This window comes from Mus caroli, unplaced genomic scaffold, assembly GCF_978045245.1.
Source record: "Mus caroli unplaced genomic scaffold, Mus_caroli_1 scaffold_1, whole genome shotgun sequence".
Taxonomy (NCBI): Eukaryota; Metazoa; Chordata; class Mammalia; order Rodentia; family Muridae; genus Mus; species Mus caroli.
Window position 1 is genome coordinate 160,540,712 of NW_028227256.1, and position 9,463 is coordinate 160,550,174.

A 9,463-nucleotide genomic window follows, 5' to 3' on the forward strand; every position below is an offset into this window, starting at 1 on the left:
CTGTAATTCTAGCACTGGTGGGTAACCAAGACATTTTTTTTTAAAAAAAATGGAAATAGCTTACTAATGCTACTAATTATTGTGGAGTTATTTTATTTTACATCTTGACGCAAAATTAGCATTTAAAGTATTATTACTTTTTAGAACTTTCAAAAAAAGACCAATTATTATTTGGAAGTTTTAAAAGAAAAAAATATTATTATTATGAAGAAAGCATTGTCAAGGTTAAGAGAGTACGGAAGATATCAAGTCATACATTAAGAAACCACAGCGAGCAACCCTATAGGTGGAACAACAATATGAACTAACCAGTACCCCCCTGGAGCTCATGTCTCTAGGTGCATATGTATCAGAAGATGGCCTAGTTGGCCATCAGTGGAATGAGAGACCTATTGGTTGTGCAAACTTTGTATGCCTCAGTACAGGGGAACACCAGGGCCAAGAAGTGGGAGTGGGTGGGTGGGAGAGTGGGTGGGGGAGCATGTGGGGAACTTTTGGGATAGCATTGGAAATGTAAATGAAATAAATACCTAATTAAAAAAAAAGTAAAGAATGGGGGAAAAAAAAGAAACCACAGCGAGCTTGCTAAGGTTGGTGTTATAGAGGGAATAGGAACTTAACAAAAATAATAAAACAATTAAACCACACCGATTTCCAAATGAGTTGGGAAATCACGCTTGGTTGCACAAAAATTGCTAATGTTTAACGACAGGGTCATAAATGACTGTTTTCCTATGGATTTTGTACTGTCTCCTCCACATCAATGACAGAAAACACAAATAATTAAACAAGGTCAGATTGAGCATGCCCCTCCATTATTGAGATACTATGTGGGCATAGGGGGGGGAATCTCATTTCCAAAGACAGAGGGGCCTTGAGTTATTTAAGAGTGTCAGAGAGCACAGTGATATTCAGTGTTTTGAACCGTAGTTTATGGTAGCTCAGATATAAGTATTTTTTTATTGGTTATTTTATTTACATTTCAAATGTTATCCCCCTTCCCAGTTTCCCCTCTGCAAACCCCCTATCCACTCCTCCTCCCCTCTGCTTCTATGAGGGTGCCCCCGCCCCACCAACCCACTCCCACCTCACCTCCGTAGCATTAGACAGGGTGTCATACTATATCTCAGACTGGTCTGGACTTACAACGTAACCCAGGCTGGCCTTGAGCTTCTGCCAATCCCCCAAGTCAACCTTCAGAGTGCTGGGATACTGGCATGAGCCTGGAGCATGTCATAGTTTTAACGTGAGAAAGGGCTATGTTCCATTCAATAACCGCCCCCCCCAGGTCCTCCCCATGCAGTTTTATGAAGCAGGGGCTCAACAGCTTCTATGATAAAAAGTGGGAAAGTGTTCTATGAGGAACAACACACGAAGAGGTCCTGTCTTTAGCTGATCCTAAGATCTGAGAATCTACAGCGCTCAGCCGCCCCATAAATCCACACTGAGTGTGATTATGAGTGAAATAAAAATGACTTTTCTTTCAATTTCTTTATAATCTGTACAACCACCTACAATGGTTAGAACATAAGCACAAATTTGTTTGGGCTTGACTACTTAATAGGAACTTTGGTCTGGGGTTAATGTGAAGGAATTGCTGACATGCAAATCATCACTTTAAACCTGGGAAGTTTGGGAACCTCTAATCCAAGGCTTACCTTTTGAGTGTGTTTTAAATTGACTTGGAGACCTTCTTGTTTTTGTTTTTGTTTTTTTTTCAGGAGATTATCCTCTAACTGAGCTCAGCATTGGATCGGTTAACCAGTATGACTCACTTACACGTTCACTAGGAAGGCATCTTTATCCACACAGGCAGATACCCCCACATTCTTCTTTAGTGAGTGCCAATATCTCAGAATACTGATAGGCATAGACTGCCCTATAAGAGCATATCCCTAAATGAATTGTGTCAGTTCAAGTGTTAGCACTTGTAGTAGATTCAGATGGACAATTGGGACCTGGGCTGGAACAAGAGTATGTTCTGAGATTCATAACCTCTTAACAGCAGACACTTACTTTCTCAAGCCTAATCCTAAGCCAGCCACCACGTTACACATGCTGCCTCTTACAAGGTTATAACAAGTTCCCTAAGAGAGTAAAGACTCTAAGAAAACAACTGGACATTGAGACCCACATTTCCTATGCTTACATAAAATATATGGAATTAAACTGTAGAAGTGACTCTCAAAGCCTTCATCTGGATACTTGTGGATTGAAGATTAGCAGATAAGATCTATAAATAGTACAAAAATCAAGAAACTTGATTCATAGGCACAGAATAGAGCAGGAAACACAGAAACAGAAAATTGGTGATGTGCAAACCTAAGTTAGTCAACTTTTTAGAAAGGCTTGCTTTTTGTTTCAGTTAATGTAACATACCGATATGTGGTAGATATACCTTACAAACCATTAACTCATATCGTGCTAGAGGCTGCTGAGGAAAGCACGTAATAACTCATCCAGCAGAGGACTTACCAGTCAATACAGAAGTTTAGTAATCTGACTTTATGTTCCCGTGACAAGGTCTCGAGTTCTGTTCCTTACTTTGGAGCAAGAGATGGTTGAAAAATTCCTCCAGGGTCACTCTCGGAGGGAGCTGTGTTCTGTTGAGACGATTCCTCTCAGATGTACAATAAGAAAAACAGGAAAACCTCAGCTCCACCTTCTTCACCCAGAGGAATCGGAGATTTTTATGGGGTTACTGACTCTAAGTAGCTGTAATTGCTCATTCCAGTGGCCCTGACACAATTAGGATTCCAGAGCTAGAAACAATCAAAATAGTCTATGTGAGCCAGTGTCTGGGAGTTCCCTGCACACAGGATGAGCCTGGTCTAAGAGATAAGAAATGTTACGAAAAAAATTGGAACCCAAGGTTAGCTGTTGTTTGTATGTTCAATTGATTACTTGCAACAGTGGTATGCTGAGAGACAGACTGCCTGGTGATATGTACTTAAAACTCATCCTTCTGTTTGCAAACTATAAATTAAATTGGGTACTCATAATGATATCTTTCATTTCACTCTTCCCAGGGCTAAGGATAAAATTAACAGCTGCTACATAAATTCACAATCATATTAACAGATGCTACATCAAACTTGCATTTTAAGACTTTTGGTCCATTTCTCATTTAGAGAAAATTACTATTTTAAAATACATATATTACTCACGTTATTAAACACATTTTAAAGCTCATTTAACTGTAGATGATTGTCCAGGTGCTCGGGAAATGCAAGACAGATGTGTGAGAAGTACACAGCCTTCGAAGTCACGAGTCCTGGCTTCTAATGTGTTCACTAGCTTTTTTTTTTTATCAAAATAATCTTTGAAAAAAATGTTTGATTTTGCTCAACTCTAGCTTCCTCAATTAAAAATAGGTAATTCAATGGCTTCCTCAAATAGTTATTGTGGAGTTAGATGAGGTAGTCTATGTGAGAAGGTCATGTGCGTAGGAAACTCTGGTGCGTGAGGGGGTTGATAGTGTTATGCATTGCTCAACTATTATTTTATCATTGATCCTCAGTATTGAAGGGGTTCCTACAGGCCTGAAAAGAAAACTCCAAGAGACACCGGTGGGCTGAGACAGTAAAAGGCTCTTGACAGGCTAAATATTTTCTTAACCATTTCAGCACAGCCTGTAACTTCACTTCTGGAGGATGCTAGAGAACATCAAACATTCCGTTTATTTGTTCAGCTCAGCTCTGATCTTGCTGACTCATTAAGCACTTGGCAAGTCGACAACATTGCTAGCTGTGAGTTCTTAGTTCAAGTTACCCTCCTGAAGCTCTGAGGATGGTAGTCATTGAAGGATTCAAAACTTAAATTTGACCAAAAGGTAAGCCTTCAGGACGACTGTTAGCTCAGATGTCCCTTTGAATGTGACCTTCAGTCAGAAGCATCTTAAGAGTTAGGGCTAGGTTATTGTCCAAAGTTTAGTATTCAAATTCAAATTACATTGGTGTGTACATGGAGAACACTGAAGGTGTCACTTGGCCCAGGTGGAGACAAACTGCACATAAGGGAGATTAGGCTACTGAGTGATCATAAACATGATCATTTTACTATATTCATTTCCATACTTGGCCAGAGACTTTTATTAATTATTAAATGAATGAGGCATCTGACCTTCACTGGTAGTTTCCATTCTGGCTGCTTTTAGGGATCAATATTAGTCACCTATAGTTAAGGATACAGGATGAAAAAAGGCCTCTAGCCTGTTAGTCAAGTGAGCCACATTGGTAGCCAATAAATTCTCTTTAGTGCCTCGGACTGGACTCAGTTGGTTCTTCAACCCATGGGGAACCAGGATACTAGTACAGGTGAGCAAGAAGTTGGCAAAAAGTGATAAACAAACATTGGCACAGAGAGAGTGCTGTATCTGAATGTAATGTCTCAAAGTGAGCATCAGACTTATATTACAGAAGAAAACAAAGAAGTTAAGTGACACATCAGCCAACGTACATTGAAGTTATCTGACACAAAACAGAAAAATGCATACATAAAGACTGGCAGGAACCAGGCAGAGTTTACAACTGAGGTACTATCAGCCCTATCTAAAGTCAGCTATTGATAGGATCCAGGTGAAAGGGCTAATATGCCCAGGTGCAATTCTGGTTTATTGAATAATCCAGCACCAGGGTGTTTCCACTCTTGCTAACCTTTTCATGAATAATACAATACTCTAGTTCCTCCTTAAACCATAACCCTCCTTGTTCCTAGACCATTGTAAATTCCTGCATATGGGAGTGACTCGGCTGTAATTCTAAGTTTACTTTGTTGAACTAGCCCTGATATTTTTAGTTCTTATCCAGTAAAATACTGGAAGAAAGCATGCAAGATCCTCCACATTATCGCAGGGACAAATCTGGTTATGGGGCACCAGAGACTCTTCAGGAGACAAGTTTCTGTGAAACTTTTTGCCTCGGGACTGCAGCTAAGCTTTTGGACTTGCCACTCAGACTTCACTGGAGTGGGTGTGGACTTTAGGAAATAGTATAGATCTGCACTATATGGCTCCCTAGTGGTTGGTTGGAAACATGGTTAGTCTGCTCAAATAACTGAGAGCCAAAGTAAGCAACATGTCCTTTCTGGGCCAGAATCATAAGTAGACAGAACAAGCTCTTCATTTTCAGCCCAACAACCATCCACTTTCAAGAAGGATGTTCTTCTGCCTTGGATAGGCCAGTAAGAAGTGCCAAAAGGTCCCCAGTGTCTAAGAAAAATTCTGTTTTAGTTCCAAGTATTGCTATTTGGTGATGAATGCTCTGTGCCCAGCCAGCACTAAGCAAAGAACTAGAAGGCTGTTTGCTGAATCTTTCATTCTATCTCAAAATCATCTCCATTTAAAAATTCACTTTTAGTTTTAATCAGTATGTGTGAATGTGCACATGTGATTGCAGGTGCCTGCAGAACCTGGAAGAGGACATGCAGTCCCTGGAGCTGGAGTTACAGGAGGTTGTGAGTTATCTTATGTGGGTGTTGGGAACTGGATTCAGGTCTGCTGCAAGGTCAGTACTTGCTTTCGACTGCTGAGCCATTTCTCCAGTCCCATCGTCTTAAATCTCCTTTTCTTCTCCCACTTTGATTCGTTCTTAAAGCCATATAATTTTAGAGCTGAAAAGCTACATGGGGTTAGTTTTAGCCCTACTTATAAATTATACCCTTTTCCTTTCATGCCATGCCAAAAAAACAAAAACAAAAACAAAAAAACAAAAAACCCAGCAACAAAAACAACAAACCAAACCAACCAAACAAACAAACAAAAACAACCCCCAAAGGTTAAAATGTATGCAGATTTCCAGTCCTCAATTCCTTTACATAAAGTACTTTTCTTGGCTGTGTTTCATTAAGAAAGCAAACATCTTTAATAGGAGCCAGTTCTCCCAGGCACATTCTCTTACACGTTGATGTTATTCTTTTTATCTGTGAGAACATGTCTGTTGAAAGAAGGCACTGGAGGAAGATAGAGGGGGAGCCCCAAGGCTATTCAATGCCAGTTTAAATGTGTCTCTGCTAGAGTTAAAGAAATTTATGAGCTGCCCAGTGTGTGTTCTAGGATTTGAACTCAGGTCCTCTGATAGAGCAGTAAGTCCTCTTAAAGAACGATCAATATCCCCACCCTGGATATACACTGTTGTTTGTTTCTTAAGTAAAAAAGAAGGCTGGATGTATAGCTCGGCATTCAAGAGCTTGCCTTATAATGCATTAAACTTAAAATGTTGTCATCTGAGTTTTCTTTGGCTGTGTAGGTATCACCACATATAGTATAGTGCCTGACACATAGAAGTGTTTACTGAATGTCAAATGGATGAATGGATTGCTCTTGCTTGTGGGGGGTGTGTAGGCTTTTCTATGATGTCATGAGTTTAAGTTGGTCTCTCTGTGAGAAATAGACCCCTTTAAGAAACCTGCCTAAGTTTAGACAACCAGAGAACTTATTTGAAACACATGTAACTGAATAGCAGCTGGTATACTCCTGTTTCTGGACATATGTCCCTGACTTGATGCTGCCCCCATGACTTTATTTATTTACTGCTCTGTGGTATTTTTATTAATAACAGCTCCCTGATCTCTAACTGTGCTGCTGCTGTCTGCTCCCATCAGCCTGTGTTTGGAGCTCAGCTTTTCTGGTTTTTGAAAACTCTCCTTTCTTTAACTGCATATGTTCATCATTTTAGTGAATACTCTAAAGGTGAGGTGTCACTGACCCTACACAGCATTCTCCCATCCTACCAACTTTATGGTTTTCTTATTTCGATTCCTTTCTTCTTAAAAAACAAACAAACTTGTTTTCTCAAAGTCTTGCTTTTATTTTCTCTAGCACTTGTGAAGCTATTGCATAACAATGCAGTTCCCATTCTTATTTAGATACTATAACAGTTAATTTAATGTAATATTTATTGCTATGTACATCAACACAGTTTTATTCTATGATGTCAGACACAAACATTTAAAATGTTTTCTTTGACAACCTGCACTTCATAGCATTGCTAGAATAATTCTCATCTTTGATGAATAGAGATGGAATATGCCAATTGATGTGATATGTCATTTTTGGATTCTAGGCAATTAATAGAAAATACAAACATATCATGGCTACAATATCCTGTGTACCTTCATACAGTGAAGGCTTGAAAGTGGGTCGCCCTGGCTCTGAAAGCCAAGGATCTCACTTACAAGTCATAAGATTTGGGCTACCTGATTTCCTTTGATGCCAATCTTGAGACAGGGCTGCTATCACTAAGTATAAGGAAGTAAAATCGAATTGTTCATGACATACAATGGCTCTGAGTAGTTTATGCAGGTCACAAAGGTTGCTGAACCTTCATAGCTCAGGAAGAGCTATACCTACGGGGAGCTGATGCCTTTACACAATCATCCACTGTCTACTGGCCACTTGCTTAAAGTATAGAGCTATTTAGCAGCAAACCTCCTCATGACATGCGAGCAGAATCCTGCCCCAGAATCCGTAGTGTTTACAGTCAAGAGACTAAGTACAGTCACATGCTACAAGCCTCAGAAGAACACTTGTCACCCACATGGTAGAATGGTCAGTCCTTATGATGGTTTGTTAAGATTCGCAGGGCAGAAATGCAGGCTTCTCTGGGCCTCTCTGACATCGACAGCCCTGTGGCCCCGAGTTCTCTTACTTCCACTGTACATCAGTGTGTGCTGTTTACAGCCGATCTTTCTTGTCTCTCCATCACAGAGGCTGGGGCTTGCACTGTGGGCAGATGATGACTTTTGCAGCTTTCCCAGGCTCCCCCCTTATTCACCGACACAGGTATCTTCCTTAATTACACCTTGCATGTTCCATCTCACTTTGGCATCTGACCTGGATCAAGTGGAGTCCAATGCTGAGAGGCTTTGCCTTAGCTGCTTTGATCTGTTCCTAGGTCACAGGGCAGGATGGCCAAGTCGGTTTTGCTTGTTGTCAGCACATTGCAACTCGTGGAAGCAGGCCAAAGTTGTTCCAGGTCAGGAGTGGTGTCCAGGGAGGAAGACTGGCTTCAAAGAAGCCCCTTCCTCTGGGTTAAGCTTTCAAAGCCTTCATGTTTTGGAATGGTTGTTTGAAATTCTTTTATAGTCATGGCCTGGGTAGTTCCCTCTAACAATGTCTTTGCTTTTCTCTACAGAACAAATGTGACACATCTGGTTTTTATAGAGGAAACCAAGGAGCTCCCATGTGGTTATATGAAAGATTAGCAAGGAGGATCTTCATGGGGAGAGATTTGGAGGAGGGTGGGAACAGGCTCGCAGTCTGTTCAGAAGAGTGAACATTGCTGACTGCAGCAGGAAGTACCCGAGTGCAGGAGGAATTTGGCTCCAGGAGAGGCCAGACCGGGGACTCGTCCTTGAAAGGAACAATCCTCACATCTCTTTCCCTCTGTCCCCTTTCCACATCTGTCTGTGTATCTCTGTGTGTGTGTGTCTGTGTGTGTGTGTCTGTGTGTCTGTCTCTTTCTCCCTTTCTCTTTCTTTCTTCCTTCCTTATTTTGAATCAGGGCTTTCTGTGTTGCCCAGGCTGGCCTCAAACATGTCTCCCTCTCTCAGCCTTTTGAGTCTTAGGACACCTGTGTGTGTTTCCACACCTGGTTGAAATCAGATAGCCTGCCTCTCTCTCTCTCTCTCTCTCTCTCTCTCTCTCTCTCTCTCTCTCTCTCTCTCTCTCTCTCGTGCGCGTGCGTGAGTGAGCGAGCAAGTGAGCGCACACACACAAGACTGTCTTTCTTTCCAAACTCCCCGGCTCCTAAGTTTCCTGTGCACAGCTTTGGAAACAGTAGAGATGCTGACTGAGCAGGCTATTGCTATATCTATGATGAAAAACTTGTAAGAACTGTGAGGTTCTCTGAAGTAGGTGGTCTGTGGATTGTGGTTTGGAGAAAAAAAAAAAAAACCTAGAAAGTTGGTCTGGGGTAGCTTCATGTTTAAGATGCACAGAGGCAAAGGGAGACTGAATGACTTCTCAGAGGCATTTTGGTTAAAAAAATGATTATCAGAAGATGTGGGAATAAATGAAGAGGTTTGTAAAACTTTTAGTGCTGTTAATTTAACAGTAATGTTGTCTTAGAATCAATCTTCCAATAGAACATCTGATTTAGCATCAATCTAACAGGTGTTTTCCATCTCTTCTTCTGTAGGGGCAGGATGGTAGGCAAAGCTGTTTCAGTGGACAGTCACAATGATAGAGTAAGCTGAGGTCTGAGGAACCATGTGAGCATTGCCTGGCACATGGGAAGCAGGTTGGCATGCTTTTTGCAAAGAGTCAGACACTAAAGATCTTAGGGTTTGAGGCCCACACACGGGGTCCTGTTGCAAATACTCCACTCTGCCACGGGAGCACAAAAGCAGGGCAATAGATGAGTGGGTGTGTCTGGGTCCTCATGAAACCAGCATAAAAACTCGGGTTCTGGAACCCATACAATGCTTTTCCAGGCTTGGTAATTTAACATAATGATTTGAAAAG

The 9,463-nt window shown here is 41.2% G+C and overlaps 1 protein-coding gene across 1 annotated transcript in view; it reads right to left on the minus strand.

Moving 5' to 3' along the window:
- Fmo1 (flavin containing dimethylaniline monoxygenase 1) overlaps positions 1-2,835 on the minus strand; it is a 33,310-nt gene extending 30,475 nt beyond the window's left edge. Inside the window, exon 1 of the mRNA XM_021157252.3 lies at positions 2,476-2,835. The gene's annotated coding sequence lies outside the window, so the exon portion shown is untranslated. The remainder of the gene's footprint in view (positions 1-2,475) is intronic.
- Positions 2,836-9,463: the final 6,628 nt, after the last annotated feature.